General features: G+C 41.3%; 1 long non-coding RNA gene across 1 annotated transcript in view; it reads left to right on the top strand.

Annotated features, from left to right (window-relative positions):
* The first annotated feature begins 1,609 nt into the window (after positions 1-1,609).
* Positions 1,610-17,088, top strand: part of LOC140517363 (uncharacterized) — a 39,311-nt gene continuing 23,832 nt past the window's right edge. The window contains exon 1 of the long non-coding RNA XR_011971561.1: positions 1,610-1,754. This is a non-coding gene — a long non-coding RNA (uncharacterized lncRNA). The remainder of the gene's footprint in view (positions 1,755-17,088) is intronic.

The following is a 17,088-nucleotide window of genomic DNA, read 5'->3' as shown; positions in this document are numbered from 1 at the left end:
TGTATTTCAAATTTAACATAGTAGTGCCAACAGTGTCCCACTTACTTATGTCCCCTTCTGGATTTTTTTCATCCCTTCACTGATGCTTTTCTCTTGGTTTTCTTTTCTTTTTTGGCCAGGGGTGAGGGTGGGGTGGGAATCATTATTTTTGCTCCCCTCTTCCTCCTGTGACTCCTCTCCCCTCAAAGCCCTCCTTTATCCCATATGAGCAAAATCAAGCAAAATAAATAGGCTGTGTCTTGAAATGTAGGTCTCATTCTGCACCTAAAGTCTATTGTCTGTCTTTCATTCTTAAAGAGGGCCATGACATCAGGAAGATGAGGCCACAACTTGTAAATGAATTGGATTTAAGTGAGAGAGGGCTGCACAGTCACCAGCCTCACTTTCTCCTTCAGTCATCTGGGTCCAGTGTTAACATATAGATCAGGATGGTTGCAGGTGGCTCCCTAAAGTTTATCATTACTCTGCCAAGAGGTACAAAGCACCCTTCACCATCAGTCTTCCAGAGGATGGCTGTTCATTGCATTAATCAGAATTCTCAAGTCTTTCAAAGTTGTTTTCTTTACAACATTGTAGTTACTGTATAAATTGTTGAGCCAGTTCTGCTCACCTTTTTTGCCCCAGTTCTTACAGATCTTCCTGGATTTCTCTGAATTCATTCCTGTTATCATTTCTTATAACGTAATAAAATTACAGTATACTCAGATACCCTCATTTGTTCAGATTTTTCCAATCAATGAGTACCCATGTTGCTTCCAGTTGTTGTAACAAAAAGTTCTGCCTTTGTACATATGAGTCTTTCCCTCCTTTTTCCATCTCTTTAGAGGGGTATATATCTCATAGCAATATTACTGAGTAAAAGAGTATACACAGTTTAGTGACTTTTTGAATATAGTTCAAAATGTTTTTCAGACTACTTAGGTCAGTTCCACTAATAGAGTGTGATGTGACTATTCTCTGACAGCATTTTGTCAGACAATTAATTGCCATTTTCCTTTTTTCATTTTTACCAATCTAATGGGTGAGAAATAGACTCTCAGGATTATTTTAATTTGATTTTTTTCTTATTGTTGGTGATTCGGAGCATTTTTTTCATATGGTTGTCAATAGCTTTCATTTCTTCTTTTGAGAACTGCCAGTTCACATCCCCTGACCATTTAGCTATAGGCAAATGGCTCTGGTTCTTATATCTTTGCATTAATTGTCTACGTACCTTAGATATCAGACCTTTATCAGAGAAATTCATTGCAAAATTGTTGGGCTTTTCTTCCAAATTAATCATTTTGCCATTACACTTCTAAGATCAGTTAAAGTGGGGCAGTAACATTGAGGTCCTGGGGCCACAGGGAGAAAAAAGAGGGTGACTGTATGGAGCTTGGAGAATATGAGGTGTTGTCCCTGCTAAGACACCCTCCATCTAAAACCAGCAACACTTACAGTCACAGGTCCAGGCAGCCGACATCTGAAAGATCACACCACCTATAAAAGCTAACACTTCCAGGCTGTGACTCAGGTAGGGATTTAGGGAAATATCCTAACTCAAAACTATCCTAATCCTTGTCCTACGATTATAGAGAGTCTGATTTCCTGGCGTCCATCTGTCGAATGGCACAAATGAGGCAGTTGCCATTTAAATGATTCCAACTGTCTCCCCATATCTCTGGTGACTCAGACGACCACTGGGATGCTGGATTTCGACCAACCTGCTCTGTAATTATTCGAAAACATCCCACAGCAGGATAAGGGTCATAAAGGTAATCAGTAGATGGACATTCATGGTTCTATGTTGGCTGCCAAGTGAGATACAAAGAAGTGTAAGTCATGATTTGTCCTGCCTTCAAAGAACAGGTGATGAAGTTTGGAGACAGGACATACACACCTGAAAAGATGAGTATGTGCTAGCAGAACGACAGGCAGGAAATCTGGATCCTAGAACTGGATTTCTCACCAGCTTGATGTGTGTCCCTGGGCAAGTCACTTCCTACCTCCACGACACATTTTCTTCATCTATAAAAATGAAGTGGGGGAGGATTTGGAGTAAATAGTCTCTAATGTTCTTTCCAGATCTAACACCCCATTGTATCCCATTCCTTGATGCCAAGTGGGAGGCATCGATATTAACTGCCATGGGAGTGCAGAGGAGGGATTGGTTTGGGTTAGAATGATCAGGGAGGGTTCATAGGGAGCTGATATCACCAACTTCCTATGGGATTCTGCTGGGGACCCCAGTGTCTGTGACTGATATGAAATGGAGTAAAGGAAAGTTAGTTTATATCCTGCCCTCCTGAGAGATTAGCTGTATCAGTACAAAGCATTTAAATAACACTGGGATTAATGACTCACTGGGGGAGAGTTTTTTATGCTAAGCCTGGTCTGAACAGGTGTGGCTCCTAGATCTACAAATTCCCTTGTACCTAAAAATAGAACTTGGATCAGTACTTGCAGAAATCAAAATTCTGTCTTTGTTTATACAAAATTTAATATGTGCCCATGAGATCCAACTAACATTGATGAGGTGCCCATTGTAGGCTGGGGCCCCGTACTAGGGATAGAAAAGCAAAATGAAAAGGAATTCCTAATTTCCAGAAGCTTCTGATCTATGGATGTATTTCTATAAAAATTCTAGAATGGTACTATAAAATAATCGATGGCTACAGAAATACCAGAAAGCTAAAGGAACAGTAAGAAAAGTCACAGATCACTGTATACACAGAATTATGGGGTTACACATAATATTCACTTAGTATTAATTAACTTAAACATATCCAGAACAGAACTCATCTTTTCCCCTAAATCCTCTCTCACGTCTACCTTGCCTATTCGGGCAATAACACCCCCCTAATCCCCCCCAAACTCTCAGGCTCCCACCCTAGGAGTCATCTTGAACTCCTCACTATCTCTCACCCCCCACATCCAAACTAATGCCAAGGCCTGTTGCAGCATCCCTCGAATTCGTCCCTTCTCTGACATGTTTCCCCTTCTAGTTCAGATCCTCATCACCTCATGCCTGGACAATGGTACTAGCTCATGATGGATCTGCCTGCTCCAAATCTCTCCCTCTTCTAATCCATCCCCTATTTAGCCTGCAAAGTGATTTTCCTAAAGGGCAGGTTGGATCATGTCATCGTCACCACCCCCACCCCCACACTCAGTAAAAACTCCAGGGGCTGCAGGATCAAATACAGAGTCCTGTGTTTGGCATTCAAAGTCCTTCATAACCTTCCTAATAGCATCCCTGCAGTTCCCTAATTAGACTCTCTATTCCTTCCCCGCCCCCCCCCAAGCATTTTCTCCTAGCCTGGAATGCTCTCCCTCCTCCATCCCTGCCTCTTAACCTCCCAGTTTCCTTTAAGTCCAAACTAAAATCCCATCTTTTACAGGTACCAGCCTTTCTTAATTCTAGTGCCTTCCCTCTCTTTTACATATTTGTATGGAGCTTGCTTTGTACAGTTATTCATGTCTTGTCTCCCTTATTGTTATAAACTTCTTGAGGGTAGGAACTGTCATTTGCTTCGTTTGTATCCCCCAGCATTTAGCATAGCTGCTGGGCACATAGTAGGTACTCAGTAAATGTTAACTGATTTATTATTAGCTCCCACATTTCATATACATTTCTCTCATGATCCATTTTTTTTCTTCTTTCCTTTGTCTGGACATTCAGACACAACATAAGGTCATAATGAACTAAGAGAAAAGAGAGTCAACATGGTACTAGTGAAAGAGAGACTGGAATTAGAGGAATGGGATTCCAATCCCACCTCTGATGGTTACTATCTGGTTCATCTTGGATAGGTCATTTAAATTCCCTGATCTTTGATTTCCTCATCTTTAAAAGGAGGAGGCTGAATCTTTGGTCTCTGAGGGCACATTTAGCTCAAGATCTATGATCCTAGGACAATCAAAGTGAGAACATCAGGTCATTTTGCTCAGTCACCTGTGTTGATTCAACACATGGACACCCAGCAGCGGGATGGCACCTTACCAAATGGCAAAACTACATTTTGAAGTCAGAACCTCCGACTCCAAAAACTGCCTTTTTTTCTACTCTAGCACATGTTCAAGGTCTTCTATGATAGAGCCCAATATGCTTTCTCATGTCGTTCTTGGGGCATCCCAGTTCAGTACCCAGAGTTCTAAGAAACATTTGTTTTCTCAAAGCTGAAAATCACAACCTTCTTTTAGAGCTGATATTTCAGAGCTGTTATCTCCCAGAGGATTATCCCAAAGGTCTCTTTTCCTCTTAGGAAAGACATCAAGAAGGCCACAATAATTGGTAGCATGTTTTTATTGTAAACAACCACCAGTGACAAAAACAAATAATCAAATAAATGTACAAAAATGAGGAAAAGTGCTCATAAAATCCTTAGCATTTAACAAGGCTGAGACAAATAAACTACAAATCATCAACAATGAAAAAGATGTTTTTGTTCTATGTTCCCTCTCAGGTCTGGCAGAAGCTCTACTTCTGACATTGTTTTGTCTCCCTTTCCCCTGCCTCCTCCTCCTCCTCCTCTTCTTCTTCTGTCTTTCTCTCTCTTCCCTCTTCTCTCTCTCTCTCTCTCTCTCTCTCTCTCTCTCTCTCTCTCTCTCTCTTTCCCCCTCTCCTTCCCTCCATCCCTCTCTTTCCCTCTCAATGTGTCTCTATTTCCTTTCCCTATTTTCTTTATCTCTGTCTCTCTCCTTGCAGTCAATATAATATACCTTCCTAATTCTGATCTTGCTTGGCATCACTTCATACAGTATGTTTGTATTTCCTTTTGTTTCATATTTCTCTTTTCATAGTATCATAATATCCCTTTACATTAATATAAAATAAATTTGTTTGTTCCTTTCCCTCTTGTGGCCAATGTGTAAACATACTATTCCTTTGCACTATTGCAAAACAATGTACTCAGACATTTTCCAGTTGTGGGGCAGATTATTTCCAAGATTTTGCTATTCTGAGGAGAAGAGCTAGGAGTACTTTTGTACCTTAGGTTCTTTCTCCCTTTTATAATGTTTTCAGACTAAAACCCTAACAGTGGATAAAGATACCACAAAAGCTTTCACATCCCACTTTGTATTGTGTTCTTTTTATACTCACATGACTCTACAGGGGGTCCCAATACACTGAAGCTGCTTTGGGGGAGGTTTGGAGATTTCCACAGAAAGAACAAATGAGCCAGTGGTCCTCTTATAATGCGCTTATTTTTCCTCACACAAGGGAAGATGGTTAACTTGGAGAGTCGGGGACCCAGAAGGATAAGGAAGAGGGGCAAAGGACACAGCTGGGATCACAGTCCCCTGTGAATTCCAGGGGCCATTTGGCCTGTATGTGATAACCTTCATGCCTGGCAGGAAGACAAAGGGGAAAGATAGATGATAAGGGGAAAGATACACAGGTTAGGGATGCAACATTTCTGAGTTCAAATCCTATTCTGTGATTTTTTTTTTATTACCTATGTGACCTTGGGTGAGTCACTTAACCTCTCTGGGTTTCAGTTTCTCATCTGTAAAATGAAGGAATTGGACTAGATGGCTTCTAATATCTCTTTCAACTCTAGCTCTATGGTTCAGGTCCCAGGTGGCATCCTTCCCTGGCACTCAGGTTATGTCAATCACTTCAAGTTCTTCAGTGTAGAACACCAGGATCATAGGACACAACCAGATCCTTAAGCTAGGCATTTTATAGGGAGGGGCAGGGTGGATCATTCAGGTACCTCTGATTGGTTTTCCCCCTCTGATGCCACTGGCTAGGAGGTTCTAATTAGCCAGGAAGCTAGATGTATGTCACAGAAGGATCAGGACAAGGTACTAGCTAAGGAAGTGGACATGTCTATAGCAAAGGTAGCCCATTCCTCAGAAAGACTAGACCCAGAAAATCAAAGGTTTCTCTAGATCACCACATCCAACACTTTGAGAAGAGTCCAGTAGGATAGCAGATGCCCTCTTTCCTCTGGCAGTCTCCTAACTGATCTTGGGTTTCCCCTCCCCCTCCACCTTTACAAAGGGGGTCATTGAGACAATTTGCTTCCCTTTTGTCAGTGCCCACTAAGGGTATCTCATGAACCACTGGATAGCCAGAAAACTTATACCCCAGGTGGGTGAATTCAGTGTCTCATGGTTGCATTCTCCTAAGTACAAAGCGTGAAGCAAAGCTGCCTGTTTGAGAGCTGGGAGTGGGGATGGGAAGGGAGAAAGTAAAGTCAGAGCTCAGGTTCAAGCCTGTTTTCTTTTATGTCTATCTGGAGGCCACTCTTTCTGGGACAGAAGTGTGCTTCCAGGACAAACAGAGCAGCAGTCACGGCTGCCTCTTCCCCAGTGAGGTATTCTGCTCAATTAGCAGGCATCTGGCAGTGGGACATGCTGCTTTCATCCCTGCTAAGGAAAGTGGCAGAGAGGCTTTTCTGCCTATTTATCTTACAAAGACTCTCGAGACCTCAAAGGCTGGGGGTTTGGATCTAGGGAAAGCACATAGCATCAATTAGTATTTTGGTGCCCCCACGGGGTCAGTCCATCTGTTCTCTCCTAGCCTCCCATCCACTCCAATCAATTGAGCCCTGAGTACCTAGGGTGTGGTAAGTGTTTAGGGGGACAGCTGGGTGCCATGATCCTGCACACTTAATTGTAATCACATATAGTTATCCCAGTGAGGAAGAGCCCCGACTTGGGGGAGGGGGAGAAGTAGAGTCCGAGGAGTAGTGGTGGCCCCCAGAGATTCTCTGGAGCCATAGGTCCCAAATTACAGTTGTAACCTCTTTATTTACTATCTAGCCTTCTTTCCTTGGCTCATCTGAGAATATCCCTGCTGCAAAGGCCTCAGGCTATGCACCTGGATTGTCTCATGCAGAAAGTTTATTTCCTGAGCTTAAGCTGAAGAGTTTACCCATCAAAATGACACTGAACAGACCAAGCCCTAAGCGAAGCAAGTACTATGTCAAGGTGGCTGCCGCCATTTTTCCTTTGAACAGACAGCCAACTCTGACCAGGGTGGTCTCCCTGCAGGGAAATGGGATAACAAGGAAGGGCAACAAGTATCTCTGACATGGGCCTTCCCTCCCTTCCCTATCCCCACCCAAACACACTATGCCTTACCATCCTGTCCTTAAAGTGCTGATCATGCCCTTCCTTCGTTCAAAGCCCTCCAGTGGTTCTCTACCGCCTATGAATTAGGTTCAGACTGGCCTTCAAAGCCCTCTACAATATGACACCACTCAGCCTTTCCAGACATCTCATGTTATTACCCTCCATGTTGTGTTCATCTTTCATTTTTGAAGAGGACCATCGGAAAAATGATGACATGACTTGCCCTTGACTTTGTTTTGAGTGAGAGAGGTCTGTGCAAGATCACTAATCTCACTTTCTCATCCTGAGACATCTAGATCCAGGGACCAGATATTCATCAGGATGACTAGAGATGAACCAGGATGCAATGGGAGACCTTGGCCTTTTAGGGTAAGACCTTTTCAGGTACTCACTTAAAGGGAAGTAATGCACATTCAGTGAAAAGTCCTCTTTAACAAGTAGTATGGGGAATGGCATCTTTAATAGAAAAGAAAAATAAATAGATAAATCATGCTGGGAGGGGCAGGGTTGTTGTTTGAAGGAGAAACTGTTACTACTGACATTCATTCTAAGCCAGGAGGGTCCAAAAACAGCCACTGAGTGGAGCTTTGGCAGGGACCCATTGTTGTTCAATCCATGGGCTTCAGAGTGCATTAGGTGTATGGTTTGTTTTTTTTTTTAAATTAATTAATTAATTTCACTTTTAACATTCATTTTCACAGAATTTTTGGGCTCCAAATTTTCTTCCTCCTTGTCCCCTCCCCCCACCCCAAAACACCGAGCATTCCAATTGCCCCCATCACCAATCTGCTCTCTCCTCCATCATTCCTCTCTGCCCTTGTCTCCATCCTCTCCTCTGTCCTGTTGGGCCAAATAACTTTTTATACCCCTTTACCTGTATTTCTTATTTCCTAGTGGCAAGAACAGTACTTGACAGTTATTCCTAAAACTTTGAGTTCCAACTTCTTTTCCTCCCTCCCTCCCCTCTCCCTCCCTTTGGAAGGCAAGCAATTCAATATAGGCCAAATCTGTGTAGTTTTGCAAATGACTTCCATAATAGTCGTGTTGTATAAGACTAACTATATTTCCCTCCATCCTATCCTGCTTCCAATTACTTCTATTCTCTCTTTTGATCCTGTCCCTCCCTGTGAGTGTCGACCTCAAATTGTACCCTCCTCCCCATGCCCTCCCTTCCATCGTCCCCCCCACCCTGTTTATCCCCTTGTCCCCCACCTTCCTGTATTGTAAGATAGGTTTTCATACCAAGATGAGTGTGCATTTTATTCCTTCCTTTAGTGGAATGTGATGAGAGTAAATTTCATGTTTTTTCTCTCACCTCCCCTCTTTTTCCCCAAACTAAAAAAATCTTTTGCTTGCCTCTTTTATGAGAGACAATTTGCCCCATTCCATTTCTCCCTTTCTCCTCCCATATATTTCTCTCTCACTGCTTGATTTCATTTTTTTTAAAGATATGATCCCATTTTATTCAATTCACTCTGAGCACTCTGTCTCTATGAGTGTGTGCGTGTGCATGTGTGTGTGTGTAATCCCACCAAGTACCCAGATACTGAATAGTTTCGAGAGTTACTAATATTGTCTTTCCACGTAGGGATGTAAACAGTTCAACTTTTATAAGTCCCTTATGACTTCTCTTTGCTGTTTACCTTTTCATGCTTCTCTTCATTCTTGTGTTTGAAAGTCAAATTTTCTTTTTAACTCTGGTCTTTTCATCAAGAATGCTTGAAAGTCCTCTATTTCATTGAAAGACCAATTTTTCCCCTGAAGTATTATATTCAGTTTTGCTGGGTAGGTGATTCTTGGTTTTAGTCCTAATTCCTTTGACTTCTGGAATATCCTATTCCATGCCCTTCGATCCCTTAATGTAGAAGCTGCTAGATCTTGTGTTATCCTGATTGTATTTCCACAGTACTTGAATTGTTTCTTTCTAGCTGCTTGCAATATTTTCTCCTTGACCTGGGAATTCTGGAATTTGGCCACAATATTCCTAGGAGTTTCTCTTTTGGGATCTTTTTCAGATGGTGATCAGTGGATTCTTTCAATATTTATTTTGCCCTCTGGTTCTAGAATATCAGGGCAGTTTTCCTTGATAATTTCATGAAAGATGATGTCTAGGCTCTGTTTTTGATCATGGCTTTCAGGTAGGCCCATAATTTTTAAATTGTCTCTCCTGGATCTATTCTCCAGCTCAGTTGTTTTTCCAATGAGATATTTCACATTATCTTCCATTTTTTCATTCTTTTGGTTTTGTTTTGTGATTTCTTGGTTTCTCATAAAGTCATTAGCCTCCATCTGTTCCATTCCAATTTTGAAAGAACTATTTTCTTCAGTGAGCTTTTGAATCTCCTTTTCCATTTGGCTAATTCTGCTTTTGAAAGCATTCTTCTCCTCATTGGCTTCTTGAACCTCCTTTGCCAATTGAGTTAGCCTATTTTTCAGGGTGTTATTTTCTTCACATTTTTTTGGGTCTCCTTTAGCAGGGTGCTGATCTGTTGTTCATACTTTGCTTGCAAGTCTTTTATTGCTCTTCTCAGTTTTTCCTCCACCTCTCTAACATAATTTTGAAAATTTTTTGAGCTCTTTATGATCTTTTCCCAGAACTGATCCCATTGAGTTGGCTGGGATGTAGAAGCACTGACTTCCGTGTCTTCCCCTGATGGTGAGCACCGCTCTTCCTCATCAGAAGGGAGGGGAGGAGAAACCAGCTCACCAAGAAAGTAACCCTCTATAGTCTTGGTTTTTTTTCCCTTTTCTGGGCATTTTCCCAGCCAGTGACTTGAGCTCTGAATATTCTCCTCACACCCACCTCGCCTCCGGATCCTCCCAGCCAGCGCTTGGGGTCTGAGACTCAAATGCTGCTTCCCAGCCTCAGGGCTTTGGGCGGGGGCAGGGCTGCTATTCAGTGTGAGATTATGTTCAGGTGCTCAGGTGGGGGCAGGGCCACCTCACGGGGCTCAGTTCCCTCAGGGGGTTTATGCAGAGACCTTCAACAATGGATCTGGGCTCCTGCCTGCTTGGGGAGCCTTGGTCTGCTCCCGCCTCCGCTGTTGCCTCCCGAGGGGGCCTGAGTATGGGGGCACCCCACTCCCCTCTCGACCCACCAAAGAAAGCTTCTCACCGACCCCCGTCACCTGTGGGTGGAGGGACCCTCGTGGCCGCTGGCTACTTCTTAAACAGTCCTATTCAATGAATGAGCATTAACCTCATCCTAAGGGAGTACCTGCAAAGACCTTCTGTGTATGGTTTTAAGGAAGACAAGATAGATAGATGGAAGGAAGGAAGGAAGGACAAAAGGGAAAAGAAATAGAGGTTTATCAGTTAAACTGATATGGTTCACAATATACAGAAGATATGAGCACAGTAGTCTGTTTGTTAAACCCAAATATTCCAGCTGTCAGAACAAGAATTCACCACTTAATAAAAAACTTTTAGGAAAACTGGAGAGCAGTCTAGCAGAGACTAGGTATAAACCAATGTATTCTACTACTACTTACTCGCTGTCATTGTTCAAAAAGGACCAAAATGACATCATTATGTCAGGGTCAAGGTACAGCATGTCCAACTGTGGCTGATCAGACCAATATGAGCTTGGAAGGCTCTGCCACAGACCAGACACAAACAGACCATATGAGCATTTGGAGTGGAGATGTCTCTAAATTTACACATCTCATTTTTCTTTTGAGCTACTGCATTTCTTCTTTGGTCATACAGCACAGCACCTTCTCTGATGTGGGCTGCTGGGCAGTCCTGTGCCAGTGTCTCCCATGTTTCATAACTGATTTCAAAGTTTTTCAGAGAGACCTTGAGAGAGTCCTTGTCTTGCTTCTTACCTGCATGTGTAAAGATTCTCCATGTACTCCATGCTCTGGTCAAATGACTTGTCTACCCCTCCATACAATCTCAACTCTGTACCTCCTTTGCTGGGGAAAATGTGAACCTTATTTGAAAAAAAAAAAAGCTCAGCTCAAATACCACTCTTTCTGATCCAATGGCCCTTGCTGAGTTTGTATTTTTGTCATGTACTTGCCATTTAGTATTGTTTATTGCATTTATATGTGTAAGTGCCATCAGTTTACTGGGCTGTAAGTTCCAGGAATTAATGGATGAATGGATGGATGGATGGATGGATGGATGGATGGATGGATGGATGGATGTTTGGCCTATAGGATAGAACTAAATAAAATGGATATGAGTTGCAGAGAGGCAGATTAAATTTCATGGATGAAATAATATTTATTATTCATCCATTATATGTGAGGCAGTGTGCCAGGTGCTGGTGACATACAAATAAGAATGAGACTGTTTATACCCTTCAGGAGCAGAGGGAGACAGTACATATCAGGGAGTGGGAGTCAGGAAAGGGGGTTCTGATATTTGTGCATTCTTGGTGGATGGTATGGGATATGTAGCATGCTCTGGGGCTAGCTAGATATAATCATAGCAGGTAGCATCTTATCTAAATATCTTCTCCCATGCCAAGCACGGGACATTGGGCACAGTAAGCTCTCAGCTGATGTTTGCAGAGTTAAACTGACTTAAAGCTTCCATTACAGGAGGTACAGAAATCCCAGTGACTACATGGATGGTTTTGTCCTGAAAAAGTGGGTAAGAGATGGCCCCAATGCCACAAGTCTCAGAGAGGGATCTGCCTTGATTTTAAATAATCTTATGACCCATGGGGATATGATGTGCAGCCTTGCAGATTCCATGATTTTTCCATCTCCCCAGATATTTTCATGAGCTTTTCTTCTCATCCAGACTCCAAATGGGACATGAGTAACCCTTTGTCCTCCCCTCCAGTGTCTAGGGGCCACCAAGAGGAAACATTCTTAAACTGAGAGTTCTACTCACTCTATCAAAGTGCACAAATGCCTCACTTTATAAAAGGCTAGCACCTCTGTTCTATGTTCCTTCCATTCTGTGATTACACTGACTAGGACTAGCCCTGGGTTCAGGAATACACCTGAACTTGCAAGGAGAAAGAAACTTTACACCCTGGTAAGGTCAATGATGGTGCTGATGACAAGATCTAAAGGTGTAGCACCTTCCTTCCCTCTCAGCCTTCTGATTCCCTGGACTTCATCACCATGACTCCAGTGCCTTGATTATGCACTCTTCCCACTGGGGAGGAATTCCTCTATGTTGAGGCCAGCCATGCTCCACTCCTTTCTTGACTCTGTTTCTGACTCTCCCTGGACTTTATCATTTTCACCCCTTTTCAGATTCCCTGCTGTTTGGCTCCATTAGATTTTAAACTCCTTCAGGGCAGACTCCTTTTTGCTTGTGTCTGTAATCCCAGAACATAGTAAGGGCTGAATAAATGCTTGTTACCTTACCTTATGCCCTCATATTATTTGACCCTCACAGCCATCCTGGTACACAGGTAGCACAAGTATCCTCATTTCCATTTTGGAAATGAGAAACTAGGGCTCAGATATTCATCCAGGTTCAAACAGTTATCAAGACAGAGTGGAGATTCAAGCTTCCAACTCCAAGTCCAGCATTCTTTCCACATTGTTCCACTCCTGATATGATACAAGCAAAAATTCCAGCAGAAAAATAGGAATGGGGTGAGGATAAAGAGAGAAATATATTCTACAAGGACATTTAAATGTAGGTGTCTGGTTCTCCATCATCACCCACTTCCTCCTCAACCAAAATAAATAAGTAAATCACCCTTCCTGTGATAATAGGAAAATGTGCTAATGAGGAGGCTAAGGTATAAGAGGTGATAGGAAAGGGAGAAAATAAAATAGAACTTATTCATCAGATTCTCCAGGGGCATATACTTTGCCATCCTCCCTTTGAGAAAACAAATCAGCTTTCTAAGATGGGGTAAGATGTTACTCATACATACCTCCAGCTCTTTTTCTGAAAAAAGGTTCCCATTGGGATGTCAGCCATGCCCTTTAATGAAACCAATCATTTCTGCCATTATTCAAAGAGGAGCAACAGCCTGACAGAGTCTAGACCTAATTTCTGCCAGACTGCTTTGCAGTTTTCCCATCAGCTCTTGTCAAATAGGGAGTTCTCCAAGTAATTTGTGTTTCCAATTTTACTGAACATTAGGTTATTGAGTTCAATCATTTCTGGTTCTTCATTAGCTTGGCTGTTCCACTAATCTACTTTTTAAAAATTAGCCAGTACAAATAGTTTTGATAATACTTGCTTTATAGTGCAGTACTGGGAGGAAATTAGCACTTTTCTCCCTACACCCCAGCTAGCTGGTGGAATCAAAGAAAGTAAAGGATGGGTAATGGAAGTGTTATCCCTTTACATGGTGAGGAATTGTCTTTGTTGGAAAGGTACCTGGCCTCTAGCTGGAAGAAGAAGATTCACCTCACCCTTTGAAAAGCAAAGCCTGCCAGCTCAGCCTTGTACAGGAGTTGGAATGTATCCAAGTCCCCCCAGGAACAGCCAGTGCTTTGTGAAAACTGAAGTCCAAGTTATGGCAATCCAGTACACACCAAATGCCCTATTCATTGGAAATGCCCCAATCTTCTAGTCTCAAGTCCCCAGAGAATGGGGAATTGTGCAAAAATCAGGTTTACTCAGCCCTGCTTCCCAATTTCTGAACTGAAATAAGCAATTAGAAAGAAATAAACTTCATGAGGAATGAACATGCTAACAGTTAGTGACCCAGCCATACTGTTTTTTTCTTTCTATATGTTACCAAATGAGATAATATACTTAAAGTGCTTTGCAAACCTTAAAGCAATATATGAATGCCGGCTAATAATAATAGTTAATAATAATAGATCTAGGAAAAAGAGATACGTTTAGACAAAGCCCTCTTCTTTAAGAAATTTTTTTTTATTTTTAATTTGATAAATAACAACAAACATGACCATTTCCATATTTAAAAAAACACAACAGAAAGAGGATTGCATGTAAAACCATGTCTTAATTGAGACAGCTTATATACATACATATATATACACGTACAGCTTTTTAAAAAAATTACAGTGCAATAATACAACAGCATCCTTGCTTGTCTGTATCCCCTTCTGAATTTCCCTCTGCAAAGCTTTCTTTCCACACAACTCACCAAAATTTATAGCAGTTGCTCAGAAAATGAGATTTTTCAGTAACTCCCCAGACAGCTTTACAAACACTTCATTAAATTAGAGCAATCGACAGGCAATAGATGTCAAGGCCAAGATCATAGTTCATTATACAGAGCACTAAGACAGAAGCAGCCACTCACCAACAGGCCATTAGTATTAGTAACAGACATGAAATGTCAAAAATGAAAAAAAAAAGCCATATTAATCTTGGCTTGCCTGAGACCTCTCTGCCTGAGGCATATGGAGACCCCCTTCAGCTTTGCTTCTAAGATGAATAGGTGCTTCAGGGAATCTCTCTGTTCACGTCTCAGTGACTTCAACTATTCTTGGCATTTCCCACTGTGGGCAGGAGAAACAGTTCAAATCCGACACCTAGACCATTTGCTTCTGGAAGGAACAACGTGTATCTTTGAAGAGAAGACAAAATTATTTACTTTGTACCCTGCAATCCAGGACTGCCCTTACAAAAAATAGCACACCAGTCTTTCCAGCTTAATTACCTTGACCAACACAGTGGGCAGTGTTTTCTCTTTCCAAAGAAATGCCAGTCTCTGCCATCTAGTGGCAAGAGTTACTGAGTCTTCTTGGGGCTGACCTGAATTTTGAGAACGAAAAACAGACTTTCTACAGTGATAGATGGATAAGTTCATTATTGTTGGCATTCTTTTCACAAGTGCACCTGCACACTCTGTGTTTTCATGTCCTGTGCATTTCTTCTCCATGTCTATGAGATAAGTCCTCCATAGAGGATCTTTTAAAAATTCCTAGGGGAGGTGGGGTTCTCCTAATTCTTTTCCTAGCTTGGGTATGCTACCTGAAAGAGATCAAAGAAAGAAGAAAAAGGCTTATTTGTACAAAAATAAAGAACTGGAAATGAAAGGGGCTGCCCATCTACTGGGAACTGATTGAACAAATTAGAATAGGTTAATGTAATGGAATATGATTATGCTGTAAGAGACTATGAAAGGGACAATTTCAGAGAAACCTAGGAAGACTTGTATGAACTGATGCAGAGTGAAATGAACAGAAGCAGGAGAACAGTATATATAATAACAACATTGAAAAGACAAGCAACTTTTGAAGATTAAAAATTCAAATTTTTAAAAATAAAAAATGTAAAGATTTTTGATAAAAGTAATGACAAACTACAATTCCAGAGGGAGATGATGGACTCAAGGTACATAATGAGACATATTATTTTGGACATGGTCTACATAGGAATTTGGTTTACTTGATTATAAATATGTTACACAGTTTTGCATTTGTTTTTCCTTTTTCCATAGGGTCTTGGGGGAAGTAAGAGGGAGAGGAAATAAATTATTGATAATTTTAAAAAATTAATATTTAAAAAAAAAACATTTTAGGCATGCCCCATGTTAGCATGTTCAAGCTATCTGTCTACATTCTCTCATTCTGGCTACCTGACTGACTCACTTCCATAAATGTAAACTATTTGGAAATAAGGAGAGTTTCATTCTTCGTATTTCTATCTTCAGTTCCTAGCACAGTACCTAGCACATAAGAACATACAGACTTGTTGATTAATTGATTTTGGCTTGTCAAAGAGGTTTAAATTTCTTCTCTAAAAAATGGTGATGGAGATCACAGACTTGATTTTTTTGTTGCTGTTCTCTTTTCCACTTCTGGATGTCAGCAGTTTTTAAAAACTTCTAGAATGGCACAGAGTCATTTCCTCATCTTTACTCTTTCTTCTCATTTGGAATTTATTTTGAATTTTATTCTAACAAATCAGCGGCTTTGGAAATGACTGTTTGGTATGAAGCCAGGTGTTTCCTATCTGTTAAGAAGAAAGGAAGGAAATAAACATTTATTAAGTGCCTACTATGTGTCAGGCACTGTGCTACACACTTGGAAAATATTATCTCATTTTGTCTTCACAACAACCCTGGGAGGTGGGTATTTTTAGCCCATTTTACAGACGAGAAAACTGAGGATGAGAGAGGTTAAATGTTAGTAAGTGTGTGAGAACAGATTTGAACTCACTTCTTCCTGATGTCAGGTCCGGTGTTCTAACCACTGCACTAGCAGCTGCCTCTTACTAGCTTGATTGGTTTAGGTTTTTTTATATTATTCTTTGCTTCACATACACAGAACCTTTTCTATCCCCTTAAAGTGTGCATGATATGGACATGGAACTTGTCAGTAATCTATGTGGCTTTCCCCTCTTCCATTTCCATATCTTAATCCTCAACCCATATTTCTTAACTTTTTTTTTGCCATCCTCCCCTCTATTCATTTCTGCACTGAAATCACCATATATCAAGGTGTATGTTGACTTAGATTGGATGATCTTGATGAATTCTGCATAGAATTTCTGTTTCTCCCTTGCTGATGGATGTTGGTGCCTATGTGACAATTAACATTATGATGGCCTGTTTGCTTGTGCTTGTCATGAGCACTGGCAGCCAAGTGTCCCATGAAATGTCTTTTATTTTTGCTTTTGGGCATATGAAGACGGGCTTCTGGCCAGTGGCAGAGGGCTCTTGAAGAATGCTAAGGTCAACAGAAAGGTGGCATTGAAATACTCTTGATGCCAGGCCTTTGCACTTGCCTTCTCATCCTTGGAACTCTCCCCCTTTTATCTCCACTTCTCTGGCTTCCTTCCAGGCCCAGCTAAAATCCTGCCTTCTATAGGAAGCCTTTCCAAACTCTCCTCTCTCTCTTTATGATATCCAATTTATCCTGTCTATATTTTTGTACATAATTGTTTGCATATTGTCTCTCTTATTAGACTGTGGCTGTCCTTTGTCTTTCTTTGGATCCTCAGTGCCTGGACTACAATAGGTGCTTAACAAACACTTGCTGACTGATTTGTTGGATGACAGGGTCAGGATTCAAACAGATCTAAAGTTGGGCCTAATATAATAATGAGCTGTAATGGGGATAAATATAATGGGGATAAAAGTGTAGTATCCTACACTTGAGTTCAAAATATCAG

The sequence above is a fragment of the Notamacropus eugenii genome, chromosome 1, assembly GCF_028372415.1.
Source record: "Notamacropus eugenii isolate mMacEug1 chromosome 1, mMacEug1.pri_v2, whole genome shotgun sequence".
NCBI classification, from domain to species: domain Eukaryota; kingdom Metazoa; phylum Chordata; class Mammalia; order Diprotodontia; family Macropodidae; genus Notamacropus; species Notamacropus eugenii.
The sequence above is the reverse complement of the archived record's forward strand: the minus strand, read 5'-3'. Positions and strand labels throughout refer to the sequence as shown.